We start from the raw sequence: 22,986 nt of genomic DNA, 5'->3' as shown, positions 1-22,986 counted from the left end.
TCATCTCTAGTTCCCAGAATCCTCTTGTTCTCAAAGATATTGTTTTAGACAGGGATGCCAGTAGGGGCAATCGAGGAATACTTAAGAACACTCTCTGTTGTTGAGGGAAACTGACAGGGCGAGATTTGAGAAAGACATACAGTAGAGAGAGCTAACATTTGGAAAGCACTTCTCTGTTTGTTATTTTTATTCCATTCCATCTGCTCCAGTCTTTACTGCCAGTTTCATCATATTCATCATTATCTTCATCTTTATCATCTGATTACCTCATTCTCTGCCTTTGACATCTAAAGGTGGTATCATTTGTGTTTTATTGTGCTAATATGTGTTTCCTTTCAATTTTTCAAAAAGTTGTTCAGTACATTATATGGTAGATTAAATAGTACTATTGAAAAATAAAACGCGTCCCACTAAAAACAAGCCCTCATACAGCAACGCTGATTGATAAGTAAAAGAGTTATGACTTTTTAAAAGTGGCAAGGAAAAACGAAAATGAGGGAAAAAAGAGCCATATTCTTAGGAGGTTGAGAGAAGGTTACAGGATTTACATCTGTCTTATGCTACTTTGTATTCTGCATGGCTGAGAGTTGTGATCCAGGGAAGACTTTTCTTTGATAATTCTAGGGATGCTGGCTCCTAGATTAATAAACAAGTACAATATTGATATAATAGTAATGAGTCATCCTTTTTACTAGTGAATTCTTAGTAGAATATTTGACCATTTGAAATTAGATTATTTGTTAGAGAGGTTGTAGGTTCCTGGCTACTGCTCCTTAAAATTAGTGATCCTACTGTGAAATCACTTTTTTTTACTATTATCACTACACCTAGGAGATTAGAGCCCTAGGGAATATAAGTATATGTGTATGGAGTTGGGTGTGGTATAGTATGTTTTATATTCCCTTTTCTTCTGGTCTACCTAGTGATGCAACCCATGTCTTAAATTATAATTTAATTATATGTGTAAAACATAAATAATAATAATTATTTACTATGGTTCAAGAGGTTAATCTAATTTTGTGGAATGAGGGATAAAACAGATAAAATATATGTTGCTTTTTTCCTTTATTGAACAATTTAAACCAGCTATTGTTTGAGTTTTAGAAAAACATATAACAAAAAATAATATATACTTGCTTCACCATTCTGTATGGACACATTCTTTTCATTCTGTGTACTCGGGTTATTTGCGTGGAGTAAGAGTACTGATGCATAAAAATATCTCTTTTTAATATGTCATCTTTTATTAATTCCATGTTTGTCTTAGATGTATTATTGCATAAAAGAAATATTTTTAGTGGCAATATGTATACCTCCCCCTTAGTATTTGAGCAAATGAATTAAGAAGGTGATGGTATTTATGGCTATATTCCCTGCTGTTCCTACATTAATTGTGGGTGATTGTAATAATTGGCTGGATCTCTGTTTGGCCAGATTTCATAAAGGCCCTATAGTGGCTTCTCCTTCCCTAGCTGCTTTAGGTTTACAAACCTAATGGAATTAGGTTTTTATGATTCTTGCATATTGAGAAATCCAGAAGTACCAATTTACATAATACTCTTTCGAGAATAGATTTCCCAGGTACCCCATGCTTCCTTACGTTCATAAAGTGGAATATGTGCCATAAACTTTGTGTGATCACTCTCCACTTCACTTGTCATTGACTATGAATAGTGGGATATTTGCTTTGGAAAGAATTTGGAGTTTAAATCCTTTTTGGTAGAACACGCTTGATGATAATGCTAGAATGGAGGAGGCTTTGTTGGAATTTTTTCATATTAGCTCTTCCTCAATGTATGTAGTGTTGGATGCTATAAAGGCATTTAAACATGGTCATTATATACAGAAAATTAGCTTACATAAGTTTAAATTTCAGGATGTGATTAGGGCCTTTCAGCGATGCAGAGCAAGCGTATATATATTCTGCCAATGATCAGGCCAAAGTTAATTGCAAAGAGACACAGTCTCAATTTGCAGATCATCTCAAAGATGTTGCAAAAAATAAGTATATTTTTGTGAAGCCGAAGATCCTTAGAAACATAGTATGTAAGGCCGAAAAAGACATATGTCCATTCAGTTCAGCCTATTAACCCCTCCCCCCAATGTTGATCAAGAGATAAGAAGAGAAAAAACAATGAGGTAGAAGCTAATTTTCCCCATTTAAGGGGAAAAAAATCTTCCTGACTCCAGACTGGCAATCAAAATAATCCCTGGGTCAACAACCATTCTTAAAATATTAATGATTATAATTAGAGATGAGCGAACACGTTCGGCTCCGCCCCTTTTTCGCCCGAACACCGAACTTTGCGAACACTTCAGTGTTCGGGCGAAAAAGTTCGGGGGCCGCCGTGGCAGCGCGGGGGGGTGCGGCGGGGAGTGGGGGGGAGAGGGAGAGAGAGAGGGCTCCCCCCTGTTCCCCGCTACTGCCGCCCGCGCCGCCGCGCATCTCCCCGCCCCCCGGCGGCACCCGGACACTTACGCGCGAACACTGCAGTGTTCGGCAAAGCCGGTGTCCGGGTGCGGATGTGTCCGTAACGGACACGTTCGCTCATCCCTAATTATAATATATAATACTAGCTGATATACCCGGCTTCGCCCGAGGTAATTTGGTACTGGTGTTTATCTGAAGTTCACACGGAAAATCATAGGAAGTCATCGTTACTTTAGAGATACCGAGGAAAAAAACATATGTTCACCATTTTGCATGGTTCTTTGCGTTACCCAGGAAACACCACGTGGAGGTAACCATGCGACGTTTCCTTTATATAAAATGACATCGGGAAGTGAGAGAATTAGATTACGTACGTTAAATTTGGATGCTAATTCTTTTGCGCTTAGAATTAAATAATCGACTTGGAACCCATTAACTTTTCCTATTTATGACATAATCAATGCTCGTGCCAAATTTCAAGTTTCTATGACATCGGGAAGTGAGAGAATTAGATTACATACATAAAATTTGGACGCTTATTCTTTTGCACTTAGAATTGAATTATCAAGTTGGGACCCAATAACTTTTCCTATTTAGGACATAGTCAATGCTTGTGCCACATTTCAAATTTCTATGACATCGTGAAGTGAGAGAATTAGATTCCGTATTTAACATTTGGACGCTAATTTTTTTGCGCTTAGAATTGAATAATCGAGTTGGGACCTATTAGCTTTTCCTATTTATGACATAATCAATGTTCGCGCCAAATTTCAAATTTCTATGACATCGAGAAGTGAGAGAATTAGATTCCGAACGTAAAATTTGGACACTAGTTCTTTTGCGCTAGAATTGAATAATCGAGTTGGGATCCCTTTACTTTTCCTATTTATGACATAATCTACGCTTATGCAAAATTTCATGTTTCTACGACATCGGCAAGTTGGAGAATTAGTGGCGAGTCTGTCAGTGAGTGAGTCAGTGAGGGCTTTTGTCTTTATAAATATAGATTCCATCACTCAAGGAGAGGGAAAGAAGCCTGGCCCTAACCTAGCAGGGAGTGTGGTCCCTGCCTAGAGCAGGGACATCGCCTCTATAAAGGCGGCCCAGCAGTCTTCTTTCTGGGCCCTGATTGTCCCAATAGGAATCCCAGGAGAGATGCACCAACACACAAAGCAAAACAGAAATGAAAAGGAACTAAACAAACTGAAAAGAAACCAGCAGCTACTTATTTGCAGGTTGTGAAATACCCAGCTCCAAGCTCCAAACTCCAAGTTCCCCACTGTGGAATGGAATAAGCAGCACAGGTCACCAGTAGAGGTGAATATATATATAGCCCCTCTGCTCCTGAACACTGGCAGAATGAATAGCAAACCACACCTCCAGCCTACTCTCAGGCATGGCTAATTCAGCATGCTTCCATGCAGCAAAGGCAGTAAGAACCAACAGAACTCTGCACATAGTGAATTAATCCCTAACCTGCTAAACAAGACAACAGGTCTTTGCCCTGTGTTGAGGCCACCATGCCACGACGTTGTCACAACCGACAGGTCACGACTAACAGTCTGGAGGGTATATTCTTTAGAATTTCAAATGCAACAGTTAAAGGGGTGGGGAGAAAAAAATGGGGTAGAGTTGAATGGCAGTTTAGTTTCTAAAATTATAGGTTTAACCCCACCCCAATTTATAGAGCTTTATGATGCTCCCCGTAGTTATTTTTTCCAGTTCCTTCAGTCACACCACACGTTTGTTGCTGAGGCCCGCTCAGTATCTGTGCTTACATTTCAACACCCTTTGATGAATTTTCTTAGGTGTTCTGGAGCTATGAAGTGTGCAATATCTTATTTATATAGACAGATGCTTTCTTACTATTTACAGCAGTTCGCAGTAAAGGTAAAAGAAAAGTGGGAAAAAGATTTAGGCCATATTAGTGAAGACAATTGGGGCTCAGCACTGCGCATGATTCAATGATATTTCTATCTGAAAGTCGGTGAGTATCACAATTGAATTTATTGCATAGAGTTTATGATACTCTAATAAAGTTTTTTAACATGAGTATTAGATTAAATTTAGACTATCCAAAATGTTATATGGATGGTGCAGATTTAAGGCATATTGTCTGGCATTGTGTAAATTTGCGTTACATTTGGAATAAGTTACAAGTAGAGATGAGCGAACACGTTCGGCTCCGCCCCTTTTTCGCCCGAACACCGAACTTTGCGAACACTTCAGTGTTCGGGCGAAAAAGTTCGGGGGCCGCCGTGGCAGCGCGGGGGGGGGTGCGGCGGGGAGTGGGGGGGAGAGGGAGAGAGAGAGGGCTCCCCCCTGTTCCCCGCTACTGCCGCCCGCGCCGCCGCGCATCTCCCCGCCCCCCGGCGGCACCCGGACACTTACGCGCGAACACTGCAGTGTTCGGCAAAGCCGGTGTCCGGGTGCGGATGTGTCCGTAACGGACACGTTCGCTCATCCCTAGTTACAAGTGATAATTTAAAAGAATTTACCTTGTCAATATTGATCTGGATTCCAGAATTTGCATATTGGGTATTGTTGATGGACATACTTTTTTGGGAATTCAGAGAGAGTTGTATCAGGACATAAGCTGACTACTGCCCATTGGATGCAGCTTGCCTCTCCACCCTCCCCAGACAATAGGAGATTTTGCCGCAAACATAAAAGATGTTATATCTGTTTGACTATGTTTGAGGAAATTTAAAAAGGATAGTTCACACTGAGTGCTGGTTGCATTGAGGTATTGTAGAAAAGGTGAAAAGATTATGGGACTTAGAGAGGGTGAGGGAGAGAGGTGAGTTGGGTGTTTCCTTTCCTTTCTTTTTTTTTCTTCTTTTTTTAAATCCTTTTTATATGTCTAAATATTTTTTTGTTGGGGATGGGGTAGATTATCATTTGCTTACATATAGTTGTGATTATTTGCAGTGTTTGGGTGAGGTGTATTATGCTTTTGCATGTATAAATGTGTATAAATTATAGGGTAATTGTTTTTAAATATATAACTTCCATGAAAATTATCTGTTTTAAAAAAAGAAAACAAAAAGAAAAATCCTTGGGTCCTGACATTCATGTGGTTGTTACTTTGCCATGTACCACCTCACTAAACATCATTGCTGGCAAAGTATACCCCTTCATGCTATTAGAAGTCAATAATGGCAGGATAATGTACCCTGCTGCACTGAGAAAATTGTTCAGGAATGGTTTGAGGAACATGACAAAGAGTGCAGGATGTTGATTTGGCCTCCAAATTCCCATGGTCTCAATCTGGTTGATCATCTGTGAGACATGCTGGAAAAAAAGTGTGATCCATGGAGGTGCAATCTTGTACCATACATGACTCAAATGATTTGCTACCAAAATCTTGGTGCTAGATATCGTAAGACAACTTTACAGGTCTAATGGAGTCCATGGTCTGCTAGGTCTCAGCTTTTTGCAATATGAGGAGAGTGAACACAATATTAAGCAGGTGGTTTTAATATTATGAATGAGCAATATATATATATATATATATATACACACAAACATTGGATATAAAAAGTTTACACGCCCCCGTTAAAAAGCCATGTTTTTTTATTAGAAAAAAATCCAACAAAGATGAATCATTTCAGATTTTTTTTCCACCTTCAATGTGACCCAATATCTTTACAATTCCATTGAAAAACAGACAGAAATCTCTTATGGTGGAAACATTTTAAATGAAAACTAAAATAATATGATTGCATAAATATACACACTTTAAAACTAATACTTTATTGATGTACCTTCTGACTTTATGACAGCAGTCTTTTTCTGTAGGTGTCTATCAGCATAGCATATCATGACTTGGCAATCTTTGTCCACTCCTGCTTGCAAAAGTGCTCCAAATCTGTCAGATTGCGATGACATCTCGTGTGTAGCGCCCTCTTCAGGTCAACCCACAGATTTTCAATGCGATTCAGATCTGGAGTCTGGCTGGGCATTCAAAACCTTTGCTCTTCTTCTGGCCATTCTTTTGCTGGTTTGGAGGTATGCTTTGGGTCGTTGTCATGCTGAAAGGTGAAAATTCTCTTCATCTTTAGCTTTTTAGCAGAGGCCTGAAGATTTTGTGCAAAAATGGACTGAGATTTGGAACTGCTCATAATTCCCTCCACCTTGACTAAAGCACCAGTTCCAGCAGCACAAAACATCCTCAAAGCATAATGCTGCCTCCAGCATGCTTCAATGTGGGTATTGTGCTCCTTTGGTAATGCTCAGGTTGCATTTGCACCAAATATACCTTTTGAAATCACAGAAAGTGTATTATCACTTGTGTCTGTTTGTGCTCCTCCATATAGCAGTCTGGACTCTGCATGTTTGTGGGATATGTGGTTTATATATCTGCCCTCTTGCTTCAATGTGTCAGTAAGCATGGCCACTTTCTGTGATTTTTGACTGTTTGATAATTCCTTTTCTGTGATTTTAACTATTAGTGTAGGGACCCACAAGAAGCGAGGACCCTTGCCGTGTGTTATGGGCTCACATATTCTAGCTAAAATATCAGCTAATGCCTCGCATTTATCGGTACTAAAATATAAAACATAAAGTGCGGCTTCAACGGTTGGGGGAACCCAGGGTGTCAGTGCTATTGTGGTATACGTTTGGGGTCCAGGGCAGCCCGCTGGTTTCAAATATGGCAACATTAATAGGTTGCAAGCCTGCATGGAGCTCTACATGTATCATGTGGTCTCACATCTTGTATTGACTTTCTTGTGCAGGAAATAACAAAAAGCAACCACCCCCTCATTATAAAGAGGGTTTGTGAGTGGTTGTCTCATCAGTGTCCTCACATTTGTCTGTTTTTGGCTCCTCCATATAGCAGTCTGGCCTCTGTATGTTTGAGGGATATGTGGCTTATATGCCTGCCCTCTTGTATAAACATACCTTTTGAAATTATTGCCAAAAAGTTCAACCTTGGTCTCATCAGACCATAATATGTTCTCCCACATACTTTTGGCAGACTTGATGTAAGTTTTGGTAAAATATATGGATGTTCTGCTTTGTTAGAAAAAGCACTAATGCATATACAAAGCGTTTTTCTCTAATGCATATACCTTATGCCCTAAACTCTATACCCTATTATTGTATCAATAAAGCGATATTTGCATTATGTACATGTTGGCCGAGTCTCTCTATTTGTTCTTGTTTTAGGGGGATTTTTTTTTTAGTAGTGGGCTTATAACTTTATATCTTTTGAAGAAAAGGTAACAATAGACTGTGGTTTATTTTGTCTCCTCCCCCCAGTGTTTCATTCTCATGTTTGCCTATTCGAGTAGAGTGATTATATTTTAGCCCATTAAGAGACCTAACACTATGATGCGAATGATAGGTCAGTTTCAGTATATAGTAGCGAAGAGTAGTGGCGATTTAGGTTTTAGCGCATGAGCTATACAAGGAAGGTCCATTCTTCTAATGGATTGAATAAAGACGCATCCTAGGATGTAATATTTTATGGAATAGATTCCCATTTGCTGCCTGCTCTGCTTTTCTCTGTAGAATCACTGTAAATAATGGCAGCTGGGTACTGACTAATATTTATCATGAGTTTAAAGGTCATTAGCTAAATCTGAATACAGCCACACCCTCAAAATATAAAAGGGTATTCACACTTATGCAACTACATTATATTAGTTTGTTTTCCAATGGAATTGTACAGATAATGGGTCACATTGAGGGTGGAAATAAATTTAAAATGATTCATCTTAACATTTTAACTGTGGAGTGTAGACTTTTTATCTCCACTGTGTTTATTGGAAATATTGGAAATACAGAAAATCTAAATAAACAGATCACACATTAACATTTCTGACTAATATACCAACAAGAGTGTGATGATACAGAAATATAATGGTTATTGCTGAGGGAAATCATTATCACTTAAAAGATACAGAAGTTTCTGTAACAGTAGTTCAGAAACATTAGAGGCGCCATAAACCTATAAAACATTACCAATAAAATATTACTGAGCAGCACTAAGTCTGTCTTGGTGACAAAACAAATGTTTAAAGTGCTAAGTGATCCTTCGATCATCTGTCATATTTACTTGCAATGAGAAAGGAGAAGTGATGTGGACTTGTGAGGATGATCTGTAATAGAAAATGTATCAGCATAAGAATAAGTGGAGCACGGTCTGCTAGAATCAGAATTTATAACAACGTTCTCTATCAAATGAAAGCAGTGGATAATATCATAATGTTTCATTTGATAAGAAAAGACTGTGCAGTGGTTAAGTCATAAATTAGCTTGAATTCAAAATTATGATCCACGTGAATATCATGTTATCATGCACTGAAACGTACCTGATATTTTGCAATGCTCCTCAGATATGACTCAGCTATAACAAAATACATTTTTGGCCGGCTGCACATGAGCGTTATTCACTCCGTGCATATTTGCTGCGGGCTGCCCATTGCCATGCACTATCTTGGTCAGTATGCACATGTAATAGACTGTAATAGAGCCTTTACATACACTACCGTTCAAAAGTTTGGGGTCACCCAAACAATTTTGTGTTTTCCATGAAAAGTCACACTTATTCACCACCATGCGTTGTGAAATGAATAGAAAATAGAGTCAAGACATTGACAAGGTTAGAAATAATGATTTGTATTTGAAATAACATTGTTTTTACATCAAACTTTGCTTTCGTCAAAGAATCCTCCTTTTGCAGCAATTACAGCATTGCACACCTTTGACATTCTAGCTGTTAATTTGTTGAGGTAAGCTTGAGAAATTGCACCCCACGCTTCTAGAAGCATCTCCCACAAGTTGGATTGGTTGGATGGGCACTTCTGGCGTACCATACGGTCAAGCTGCTCCCACAACAGCTCAATGGGGTTCAGATCTGGTGACTGCGCTGGCCACTCCATTACCGATAGAATACCAGCTGCCTGCTTCTGCTGTAAATAGTTCTTGCACAATTTGGAGGTGTGTTTAGGGTCATTGTCCTGTTGTAGGATGAAATTGGTTCCAATCAAGCGCTGTCCACTGGGTATGGCATGGCGTTGCAAAATGGAGTGATAGCCTTCCTTATTCAGAATCCCTTTTACCCTGTACAAATCTTCCACCTTACCAGCACCAAAGCAACCCCAGACCATCACATTACCTCCACCATGCTTAACAGATGGCGTCAGGCATTCTTCCAGCATCTTTTCATTTGTTCTGCGTCTCACAAACGTTCTTCTTTGTGATCCAAACACCTCAAACTTGGATTCATCCGTCCACAACACTTTTTTCCAGTCTTCCTCTGTCCAATGTCTGTGTTCTTTTGCCCATCTTAATCTTTTTCTTTTATTGGCCAGTCTCAGATATGGCTTTTTCTTTGCCACTCTGCCCTGAAGCCCAAAATCCTGCAGCCGCCTCTTCACTGTAGATGTTGACACTGGTGTTTTGCGGGTACTATTTAATGAAGATGCCAGTTGGGTACCTGTGAGGCGTCTGTTTCTCAAACTAGAGACTCTAATGTGCTTATCTTCTTGCTTAGTTGTGCAACGCGGCCTCCCACTTCTTTTTCTACTCTGGTTAGAGCCTGTTTGTGCTGTCCTCTGAAGGGAGTAGTACACACCGTTGTAGGAAATCTTCAATTTCTTAGCAATTTCTCGCATGGAATAGCCTTCATTTCTAAGAACAAGAATAGACTGTCGAGTTTCAGATGAAAGTTCTCTTTTTCTGGCCATTTTGAGCGTTTAATTGACCCCACAAATGTGATGCTCCAGAAACTCAATCTGCTCACAGGAAGGTCAGTTTTGTAGCTTCTGTAACAAGCTAGACTGTTTTCAGATGTGTGAACATGATTGCACAAGGGTTTTCTAATCATCAATTAGCCTTCTGAGCCAATGAGCAAACACATTGTACCATTAGAACACTGGAGTGATAGTTGCTGGAAATGGGCCTCTATTCACCTTTGTAGACTTTGCACAAAAAACCAGGCATTTGCAGCTAGAATAGTCATTTACCACAATAGCAATGTATAGAGTGCATTTGTTTAAAGTTAGGACTAGTTTAAAGTTATCTTCATTGAAAAGTACAGTGCTTTTCCTTAAAAAATAAGGACATTTCAATGTGACCCCAAACTTTTGAACGGTAGTGTACATCATTAGCTAGGGCCTTTATACAGTGTTATTATTAAATTAAACAAAAGTAAGTTGTCCAGTTTCATATAGCTGTCATGTAGTTTGCTCAGTGTCAGTCCAGCACAGAAAATAATAATCTTTATTTATATAGCGCCAACATATTTCGCAGCATTTGCAACACTGGAAAAACAGAAACAATACCATGGTTACATAACATAATCAAGTAAGAAATGTGATACAGGGTCAGTGGCGCTATTGCTCTCTACCAGCATCTTAGCTCATTTTCTATGTCAGCACATTAAAACAGAAGTATGTAAAACATGGACCTTATTTGGGACATTATATATTGTGCATGGATTTTAATATGTTACACTAGATATGCAATTACAAAACATATTAGCAGTATAATACATGTAGTGCAGACAGAATGCGGTATAGCACACATAGAACTGCATTAAAAGGTATCATATCTACAGAATTACTTGGTTTCTATTACTGAGAACAATCACACTTTGCTCTACTGGCTAACACGGTACTAAACCTTTTATTCCGTTAGAACTGTATTGCAATGTACATCAGAGGGATGCTAGTAAATAACTAATCTGTGCACATTAGTAGTACCTTGTATCACAGAAGGGGAAATATAAAAACAAGCTATCACTGAAAATGGCCACATACTTACTGACATAGGAGGGCAAACATGTGCACCAACCTCAGCATGCTGGCAGCCATACTGCAAAATGAGGGAGCCAATTACACCCGTGGAGGACACCGATGAGACAGCCACTCACACAGCCTCCTATATAGAGGGGGGGTAGCTGCTTGGTGTATACTTCTGCACAGAGTAGATACAAAGTGCCAGACCTTCTGATACATATGCACCATGCAGAATAGTGACCTATTAATGATGCCGTAATAGTTCAGCGGGTGCTCTGCACCTTAAAAAGTGAACCCCATTGGTACTGCCACCCTGGGCTCCCTCAGCATTTAAAAGCCACACTGTATGTGAATAATACATAATAAATGTGAGGTATTAGTTGGATTTTGGCCAAAATACTTGAGCTCACAAGCCAATCGTCAAGGCTCTTCGCTTTTTGTGAGTCCCTACACTAATATAAATGTATCACAGAAGGGAAAATATAAAAACAAACAATCACTTAAAACAGTCATATTCTTACTAACACAGGAGAGCAAACATGTGCACCAACCTCAGCATGCAGGCAGCCATACTATTAAGTACCTTAGCTACTTATGGGCTCTGCCCAATGTACTGTAATGCTTTAACAGGCGTTCTACAAGTGACTATTTATGCTGATTGACTATTTATTGTCAGTTGAATATGGTATCATGTATTGATGGCCCAGAAAAGATCATAAGATGAGAGGAAATACTGTAATCCAATTACATAACTTGAAAAACCACTACTTACAGTGTATATATATATATATATATATATATATATATATATATATAGAAACTCATTCATACATATTGTATCTTTTCCTGCAAAGCCTGTTAGAAATGGAGCAAATTCTTTACTATACTTCATAGCTAGAATTTACATCACAGGCATTTGAATTAGCAATTATTCAGTCAGTGGAAAAATGAAAATCGTTAAACAATCCTTATATTTAGCAATTGTTTGCCGTCACCTTTATTAACTAAAGACAAATTGCAAGCAGGCAACCCCCTTCCTCTGCACACCAGGTGCCACTAGAGGAATACAGGTGATGGTTATTGTTTGAAACTCCACAAAACGCCTGCTGTCATAAACTGCCCCTATATACTAGTATGGATTCCGCAAGGGGTTTTAAAAATCTGTCCCAGTTGTCACGTGACTCCTTTAGCAGTAGTGTTCTTGCTTGTGAATGTAATAGTTGAAGATAAATCATTTCTGGAGTATCTATGGAAGAGCGATTCACTTTGTAAAAAGTAGATGGCAGTAGTATACAACAAGGTTGTAGTCTTGTTTCTTCTTTAAATTTTACTTAGATTAGATAATATGCAAAACTAATTAAAAACTGAGTGTTAAATTAATCACTATTATTAATAGCAACCCACTTTGATTTACAAAGAAAACTGCTACCACACAAGAACAGTAATGACTTGTTAACAAAGTTAACTTCTTGGTAGTGTGCTTTCAGTAGGAATAAAGGGGCAGATTTACTATTCGTGTTGCACCAAAATTTTTGTGCAAATCATTTTAAACAACTATATTATTGGATTGTGCAAAAAGGACAGATTTTTACTTTGTGCCTTGCTAGAAACATTTGCAAAGGGGATAGAAAAGAGGGCACAAATGTGTTGAGTCGTTAAATGGATCAGAGTTAGTAGTGGTGTTCGTATTAGATGCCAAAAATGCTCTAAAGTATATCATGCAAGGGAAGGTGTAAGGAACAAATCTGAGTCTAAGATTCACTAAGTCTGTCACATGCAACACTGTTATAGATTTGGCACATTTTCTGAGCTCCCTAACTTTTTGCTATCTATATATTAGACAACCTTAGTAAATCTACCCCATAGTTTTCAGAATTGATATGAACATATTGCATCGGTAACAATATAAATAGAATATAGATATTGTGAGACAGTGACTGACAAAGTGCTGGAGGGTGGATACGTGCCACCGAGCGGCCTGGGCTCAGGGGAGGAAGCCAGCATTTGGGTGTCAGTAACACTAAGTTACTGACGCGGTGTAGTGTAATGCAGTGGCTCCAAGCCGCATAGTACGGGTCGGCTTTTCCTGGAGTGGTCAAAGCAAAGGGTGGGATGGCCACTCCCACATACCAGGTGAGGCTGGTACCAGGCCTTATAAAGCCTGGGCCTGCAGGTCCTGGGGAGATGTGGGCTGAGAGAGCGAGAGAGACGGCTCAGTGGAGCTAGGAGCCCGGCTAGCCCAGTTTGTGGCTGAGAAGGCCAGAGGTTAACAGGGAGACACCCCTAACCTCCACACCTAGGAGATGTGTGTGCTGAGACCTCTGCAGGTCTGAGGACCGGACTGGCTGTGCGCAGCATGCAGTATTTCTGACAGTGAGTAGTCAGGACCGAGCTATGTGTAGTGAGTGCTCAGATGAGCAGGTGTTCATTCCTGTTTTGCTTTATTTTGTGCTGAAATAAACCCAGGCGAAGCCCAGACTACGAACTTTATTCCGTGTGTCACTGTCTCTGGCTGTGGATGCCCTGGTTGCTACCTATCCTAACGCTAGTCCCTCACAATATGTATTTATTAAATGGTTCTGAGTACAGTTGAGACTGCAATTATAAGGCTCTTATGGTGACAAGTGCCATAATGTAGTAGGAGCCCATGACAAAAGAAGAGTCTGAGTCTTTCTGATTTGTCCCAATAATTCAAGATCACTCGTCTGCCTGTTATTACATAAATATGCTTGTCTTTACAGCATGTAATGTTATTGGTTGGAAAGACCTGAAGAAAACCTAAGGGGAAAAAAAAGCTATTTGAATCTGACATAACACTTTCCATATCTTTGATCTCAGTAAAAAGGTTAAGGCCTTAGTCAGACGGGCGTTTTTTCGCGCGATTTGCGGATCGCATGACGGATGCGCATCCGCAAATCGCGTGACCGGTGCCCGAAAATCGCCCGAAAATCTGCTGCTAGCCGCGTTTCATTAGAAATGGGCCGGAGCTGTCCAGCACATTGCATTCAATGGAGCCGGCAATACAGCGGCTCCATTGAAAGCAATGCGCTGCGGGCGAGTGTGGGATGAATTGTCGGGAAGGGCTTAAATATATAAGCCCTTCCCTGCAATTTATCCAGAAAAGTGTTAAAATAAAAAATATATACATACTCACCTGCTCCCGGCAGTCGGAGTTCCCCGCGGCCGGCCTGCAGTGGGTGTAAAGGGGGTGTGAGTCAGACCTGCCCCCTGATTGGCTCAGCGGGCAAACATCGTTCTTCTCTGCCACAGCTGTTACAGCTGTGGCAGAGAAGAATGATTTGTCTTCTATATGTTCTCAATGGGGTCGGCGCTGCTGCTGCCGGCCCCATTGAGCGCATATAGAGAAGAGAACAGGAATCGCAGATCGCAGATAGGTGCGATCTGCGATTTCTGTTCTATAATTTATCGGACGAGCGCATAAAAAGCGCTCATGTGTCCGATACCATTGCAAAGCAATGGTTTTAAAAAATCGCCGGACGCATGCGCATGCACAAATCACGCAAAAAAACGCCCGTCTGACTAAGGCCTAAGAGAGTCAACTAATAATAATAACTCTTATTTTATAGTGCATGCATGTTACATCAGTTGATATTGGGTTAGGTCCCCACTGGACAATCTAGCTGTATATTTTAGAGCAAGGGAGGAAACCCACGCAAAAACATGGAGAAGATACAACCTCCATACAGATGTTTGTCCTTTGTGGTATTTAGTCTCAGAACCCCAGTGCTGCAAGACAACAGTATGAGCCACTGAGGCCATATAAAAGATGTTTAGTGAATTTCATATAAAGACTAGAGATGAGCGAACGTACTCGTTCGAGCTAGATACTCGTTCGAGTATTAGCATGTTCGAGATGCTCGTTACTCGTAACGAGCACCACGCGATGTTCGGGTTACTTTCACTTTCATCTCTGAGACGTTAGCGAGCTTTTCTGGCCAATTGAAAGACCGGGAAGGCATTACAACTTCCCCCTGCGACGTTAAAGCCCTATACCACCCCCCTGCAGTGAGTGGCTGGCGAGATCAGGTGTCACCCGAGTATAAAAATCGGCCCCTCCCGCGGCTCGCCACAGATGCGTTGTGACATAGCTGAGGGACAGTGCTGTTGGTGCCGGAGCTGCTATAAGGAGAGTGTTAGGAGTTAGTGTAGGCTTCAAGAACCCCAACGGTCCTTCTTAGGGCCACATCTAACCGTGTGCAGTACTGTGGAGGCTGCTTTTTGCAGTGTTGCACATTTTTTTTTTTTTGGTATATCGGCCGTGCAGAGCATTGCGCCCTGCAGTAATACTACAGGGACAGAAGTGGTGGTTAGGCAGGGAGAGTGTTAGGAGTGATTGTAGGCTTCAAGAACCCCAACGGTCCTTCTTAGGGCCACATCTAACTGTGTGCAGAACTGTGGAGGCTGCTTTTTGCAGTGTTGCACTTTTTTTTTTTTTTGGTATATCGGCCGTGCAGAGCATTGCGCCCTGCAGTAATACTCCAGGGACAGAATTGTGTAGGCAGGGCCAGAAGACATATATTATTGACTGAATATATGCAGTGGTCCTTTTCAAAAAAATATTGGGCAAAAAATCTATTTGGCCTGCCTGTCACTGTGCTCAGTGTTCTGGGTCCGTGTGTGCTGGGTGTAGTAGTTCTACAAATAAATACGCAGGCAGCTAAGTGTTACAGCAGGCGTGTGCCAAATTATTTCCTGGCTCAGAAATCACTGCTCTGTTGCAGTTAATAACAGTGCGAAACTCTTTAGTTCTGTCACACACTCCAGGGCCAGAAGACATATATTATTGATTGAATATACGCAGTTGGCCTTTTCAAAAAAATATTGGGCAAAAAATCTATTTGGCCTGCCTGTCACTGTGCTCAGTGTTCTGGGTCTGTGTGTGCTGGGTGTAGTACTTCCACAAAATCATACGCAGGCAGCTAAGTGTTACAGCAGGCGTGCGCCAAATTATTTCCTGGCTCAGAAATCACCGCTCTGTTGCAGTTAATAACAGTGCGACACTCTTTAGTTCTGTCACACACTCCAGGGCCAGAAGACATATATCATTGATTGAATATACGCAATTGGCCTTTTCAAAAAAATATTGGGCAAAAAAATCTATTTGGCCTGCCTGTCACTGTGCTCAGTGTTCTGGGTCCGTGTGTGCTGGGTGTAGTAGTTCTACAAATAAATACGCAGGCAGCTAAGTGTTACAGCAGGCATGCGCCAAATTATTTCCTGGCGTTCTGTAAACGAAGTCAGCCTCCAACCACAGGCCAATAAGCGGCACATTTAATTATAGCGTTCTGTTTCTGCACTACTGCTAATACACCATGCTGAGGGGTAGGGGTAGGCCTAGAAGACGTGGACGCGGGTGAGGATGCGGAGGCCCAAGTCAGGGTGTGGGCACAGGCCGAGCCAGTGCGGTGGCCAGGGGTAGAGGCAGGGCCAGACCGAATAATCCACCAACTGTTTCCCAAAGCGCCCCCTCGCGCCATGCCACCCTGCAGAGGTCAAGGTGCTCTACGGTATGGCAGTTTTTCACAGAGACGCCTGACGACCGACGAACAGTGGTGTGCAACCTTTGTCGCGCCAAGATCAGCTGGGGAGGCACCACCACCAGCATGCGCAGGCATATGATGGCCAAGCACCCCACAAGGTGGGACGATGCCCGTTCACCGCCTCCGGTTTGCACCACTGCCTCTCCCCCTGTGCCCCAACCTGCCACTGAGATCCAACCCCCCTCTGAGGACACAGGCAGTACCGTCTCCTGGCCTGCACCCACACCCTCACCTCCGCTGTCCTCGGCCCCATCCAGCAATGTCTCTCAGCGTAGCGTCCAGACGTCGCTAGCGCCACTGTTTGAGCGCAAGCGCAAGTACGACGCCACGCACCCGCACGCTCAAGCGTTAAACGTGCACATTGCAAAATTGATCAGCCTAGAGATGCTGCCATATAGGCTTGTGGAAACGGAGGCTTTCAAAAGCATGATGGCGGCGGCGGCCCCGCACTACTCGGTTCCCAGTCGCCACTACTTTTCCCGATGTGCCGTCCCAGGCCTGCACGACCACGTCTCCCGCAACATTGAACGCGCACTCACCAACGCGGTTACTGCCAAGGTCCACTTAACAACAGACACGTGGACAAGCACAGGCGGGCAGGGCCACTATATCTCCCTGACGGCACATTGGGTGAATTTAGTGGAGGCTGGGACAGAGTCAGACCCTGGGACCGCTCACGTCCTACCCACCCCCAGAATTGCGTGCCCCAGCTCGGTGGTGGTATCTGCGGGGGTGTATGCTTCCTCCACTAAACCACCCTCCTCCTCCAACGCAACCTCTGTCTCGCTATCAAGATGTGTCAGCAGCAGCAGCACGTCGCCAGCAGTCGGTGTCGCGCGGCGTGGCAGCACAGCGGTGGGCAAGCGTCAGCAGGCCGTGCTGAAACTACTCAGCTTAGGAGAAAAGAGGCACACAGCCCACGAACTGCTACAGGGTCTGACAGAGCAGACCGACCGCTGGCTTGCGCCGCTGAGCCTCCAACCGGGCATGGTCGTGTGTGACAACGGCCGTAACCTGGTGGCGGCTCTGCAGCTCGGCAGCCTCACGCACGTGCCAAGCCTGGCCCATGTCTTTAATTTGGTGGTTCAGCGCTTTCTGAAAAGCTACCCCCACTTGTCATACCTGCTCGGAAAGGTGCGCCAGCTCTGCGCACATTTCCGCAAATCCCACACGCACGCTGCCACCCTGCGGACACTGCAACATCGGTTTAATCTGCCAGTGCACCGACTGCTGTTCGACGTGCCCACACAGTGGAACTCTACGCTCCCCATGTTGGCCAGACTCTATGAGCAGCGTAGAGCTATAGTGGAATACCAACTCCAACATGGGCGGCTCAGTGGGAGTCAGCCTCCTCAATAATTTACAGAAGAGTGGGCCTGGTTGACAGCCATCTGCCAGGTCCTTGGAAACTTTGAGGAGTCTACCCAGATGGTGAGCGGGGATGCTGCAATCATTAGCGTCACCATTCCTCTGCTATGCCTCTTGAGACGTGCCCTGCAAAGCATAAAGGCAGACGCTTTGGAATCAGAAACGGAGGCGGGGGAAGACAGTATGTCGCTGGATAGTCAGAGCAACCTCATGTCTATATCTCAGCGCGTTGAGGAGGAGGGGGAGGAGCATGAGGTGGAGGGGGAAGAGACAGCTTGGCCCACTGCTGAGGGGACAGATGCTGCTTGCCTGTCATCCTTTCAGCGTGTATGGCCAGAGGAGGAGGAGGAGGAGGAGGAGGAGGGGGAGGAGCATGAGGAGGAGGGGGAAGACACAGCTTGGCCCACTGCTGAGGGTACCCATGCTGCTTGCCTGCCATCCTTTCAGCGTGTATGGCCAGAGGAGGAGGAGGAGCCTGAAAGTGATCTTCCTAGTGAGGACAGCCATGTGTTGCGTACAGGTACCCTGGCACACATGGCTGACTTCATGTTAGGATGCCTTTCTCGTGACCCTCGCGTTACACGCATTCTGGCCACTACGGATTACTGGGTGTACACACTGCTCGACCCACGGTATAAGGAGAGCCTTTCCACTCTCATTCCCGAAGAGGAAAGGGGTTCGAGAATGATGCTATACCACAGGGCGCTGGTGGACAAACTGATGGTAAACTTCCCATCCGACAGCGCTAGTGGCCGAAGGCGCATTTCCGCGGCCCAGGTAGCAGGGGAGGCGCAGAGATCAGGCAGCATCTACAGCGCAGGCAGGGGAACACTCTCTAAGGGCTTTGACAGCTTTATGGCTCCCCAGCAAGACTGTGTCACCGCTCCCCAGTCAAGGCTGAGTTGGCGGGAGCACTGTAAAAGGATGGTGAGGGAGTACGTAGCCGATCGCACGACCGTCCTCGGTGACGCCTCTGCCCCCTACAACTACTGGGTCTTGAAGCTGGACACGTGGCCTGAACTCGCGCTGTATGCCCTGGAGGTGCTTTCTTGTCCTGCGGCTAGCGTCTTGTCAGAGAGTGTCTTTAGTGTGGCTGGGGGAATCATCACGGATAAGCGTACCCAACTGCCAACCGACAGTGCCGACAGGCTTACACTCATCAAGATGAACAAAGCGTGGATTTCCCCAGACTTCTCTTCTCCACCAGCGGACAGCAGCGATACCTAAACAATACGTAGGCTGCACCCGCGGATGGAAGCATCGTTCTCTATCACCATCCAAAACGGGGACCTTTTTGCTTCATCAATCTGTGTATTCTATTCATCCTCCTCCTCCTGCTCCTCCTCCTGAAACCTGACGTAATCACGTTGAACGGGCAATTTTTCTTAGGCCCACAAGGCTCAGTCATATAATTTTTCTAAACAATTTTTATACTTTTCAAAGCTCATTAAAGCGTTGAAACTTTCACCTGAACCAATTTTTATTTTAACTGGGCTGCCTCCAGGCCTAGTTACCAATTAAGCCACATAAACCAAAGCGATTAATGGGTTTCACCTGCCCTCTCGGTTGGGCATGGGCAATTTTTCTCAGGTACATTAGTACTGTTGGTACACCAATTTTTGTGGGCCCTCGCCTACAGTGTAATCCAATTAATTTTTTGCCCACCTGCATTACAGCTGACGTAACATCAGCTGTGATGGGCAATGCAATGGGATATTTTTATGTACCGCCGGTGGCTTCCTGGCACCCACCCATGCTGTGGGTCCACAGGGAGTTGTAAATGCATCTGTTTCCACTTCTAAAGAACCCCAGCCTGACTGGGGCATGCAGTGTGGGCCGAAGCCCACCTGCATTAAACATGACATTACTACCTCAGCTGTGATGGGCAACGCAATGGGATATTTTTATGTACCGCCGGTGGGTTCCAGGGAGCCACCCATGCTGTGGGTCCACAGGGAGTTGTAAATGCATCTGTGTCCACTTCTAAAGAACCCCAGTCTGACTGGGGCATGCAGTGTGGGCCGAAGCCCACCTGCATTAAACATGACATTATTACCTTAGCTGTGATGGGCAATGCAATGGAATATTTTTATGTACCGCCGGTGGCTTCCTGGGACCCACCCATGCTGTGGGTCCACAGGGAGTTGTAACTGCATGTGTCCACTTCTAAAGATCCCCAATCTGACTGGGGCATGCAGTGTGGGCCGAAGCCCACCTGCATTAAGCACGACATTACCTCAGCTGTGATGGGCAATGCAATGGGATACATTTATGTACCGCCGGTGGGTTCAAGGGAGCCACCCATGCTGTGGGTGCACACGGAATTCCCATTGCGGAGTTGTACTTGCCTGTGACTATTTATAAAAAACCGCGGTCTGACTGGGGCATGCAGACACCTTGACAGAATGAATAGGAGGTGGCACAGGATTGGATTTCTCATTGCTTCTGTACAGCATTGTGGGCTATCGCCCGCCCCTTTTAAAGAGGGTCGCTGCCTAGCCGTGCCAACCCTCTGCAGTGTGTGCCTGCTTTTCCTGTGGCAGACGCACTTATAAATAGACATGAGGGTGGCGTGGCATGAGGGCAGCTGAAGGCTGGGCAGGGACAGTTTGGTGTGCGCTGTGGACACTGGGTCGTGCGGGGGGGTTGGGCAGCATGTAACCCAGGAGAAGTGGCAGCGGAGTGTCATGCAGGCAGTGATTGTGCTTTGTTGGAGGTAGTGTGGTGCTTACCTAAGGTGTGCATTGCTAATGAGGGCTTTTCAGAAGTAAAAGTTGTTGGGAGGGGGGGGCACTCTTGCCGCTATTGTGGCTTAATAGTGGGACCTGGGAACTTGAGATGCAGCCCAACATGTAGCCCCTCGCCTGCCCTATCTGTTTCTGTGTCGTTCCCATCACTTTCTTGAATTGCCCCGATTTTCACAAATGAAAACCTTAGCGAGCATCAGCGATATACAAAAATGCTCGAGTCGCCCATTGACTTCAATGGGGTTCGTTACTCGAAACGAACCCTCGAGCATCGCGAAAATTTCGTCTCGAGTAACGAGCACCCGAGCATTTTGGTGCTCGCTCATCTCTAATAAAGACCATAGTAAATTACGTGTTATCCCATATTTATTAAGGCTGAAAATGTACAGTATGTAGGTCCTGTAGGTAAGATTTAACATTTTGGAATTGGCAATCTTTGGATAGTTTATTGCACACATAATTAGTTTAGATTTAGTAAAAACATTAATAGTAAAAGGAAATGTCAAGATATAGAGTGTGTAGTCCAAATCCCCCATTATTTGAAATGGGACAGTGATGCACATACTGTCGTACCTTCATTTAAATGATTTGTTGAATCACAGGGCACAGACACCTCACCACACACTGGCATCTTCTGTCTTGTTTCAGTGAAATGTGAGGAAATGTTTAAAGCTGCACACTTCCTTTAGTTAGGTTCACTGAATCAATATGGTATGATTTAAGCACTGTACAAATATAGCACTCTGTGCTATGGAAATAGACTATAGACATTTGGCACTATTAACGTAGCACGCCGATCATCCATTTGGCAGATGATATCTCTATATTTCAGTGGCAGCACAAGCAAAATACTAGTAGCTTGTATTATTCTAATAATTTTGTAGGCCAATAGTGGGAACCCATTTATCCTGCTTTATTATTGGATCAATATATCGGTCTGTTATAATGTGAGCAATCCCAATGAATATGGAATTGTTGCACTTTCTCTACATAAACATAGCTCTGTAAGGGGTGGTATGTGAAAGGCCGCACTTGTTGGTGCAAACACATGTGGCTTATTTCTCATGTAGAGGCACAACAAACTTTGCGGTTACTGTCATTTTATGTAGTACACAAGCCAAATGTTACAGTCTCATGCAGACCTATACAGATGGTAGTTTCTCTTACATTTGGTGGGCACAGTTTCTTTAACCTCTTAATGAACACCCACCATAAATGTATGCCAGGTAAGAGCCAGGCCTGCTCTATAGCCAGCAGGTGCGGCTGTTTCTGACAGCCTACAACCATCTGCAATGGCTGCAATCTGAGCTAGTTGTTGAATCAATCTTGCAACAGGTCTTGCTGTAGCTCATTCACTTCCTACACATACACTCACCAGAGACATAGAAAATGCAGGCTTGCTATGACTAAGGGCACTATGTATTCCTGAAACATGTAAGCAGCTATTTTTGTTTTGCTATAGATTTTATGGAAGTTTTGTTATAAAGCTGGTATATTAAAAGAATATTAATACTCCATATATAATAAAAAATGGATGCTGGAGTTTTCCTTATCCTGACTGTATTATTAGACACCAGTATTCTGATGTTTCCCCCAGTATATGGTTACGGTGTTCAAATCTGCATCTGAGGCTAGATTAGGAAGTTGTGTCACATATTCCATCACATTTGGTAGTAAAAATAGTACTGCGTGCAGAGTTTCCTTTTATACATTTTTTCCAAAATAACAGACACCTTGGTAGGACGCAATGCACTTTATTATAAGTCAATAGAATCTGTCAGGTACCATTGGTGCCATCTCTGTAGCCTTATTATGAAGTAAAGAGAAAAGGTATAAGGGCTCAGTCAAACGGGCGCTTCCGGGCATCGACGCGCCTGTCTTCATGCGCGAAGAAGACGGCTGCACTGCAGGTACGGACGACTCTCCGCAGCCCCGGAAGAAAGAACACATGACCGGCAATAGAGCCAGTCATGTGTTCTTTCTGCCGGCAGTGCAGAGAATCGTCCGCACCTGCAGTGCTGCCATCTTATCCTGCAGGAAGACGGGCGCCTCGGTGCCCCGATGTGCCCGTGTGACTGAGCCCTAACTAATATTAACTTACCTACAACTGATCGAATTGCCTCATGGAT

This window comes from Eleutherodactylus coqui, chromosome 2, assembly GCF_035609145.1.
Source record: "Eleutherodactylus coqui strain aEleCoq1 chromosome 2, aEleCoq1.hap1, whole genome shotgun sequence".
Classification (NCBI taxonomy): Eukaryota; Metazoa; Chordata; class Amphibia; order Anura; family Eleutherodactylidae; genus Eleutherodactylus; species Eleutherodactylus coqui.
This window is presented reverse-complemented; position numbering follows the sequence as displayed.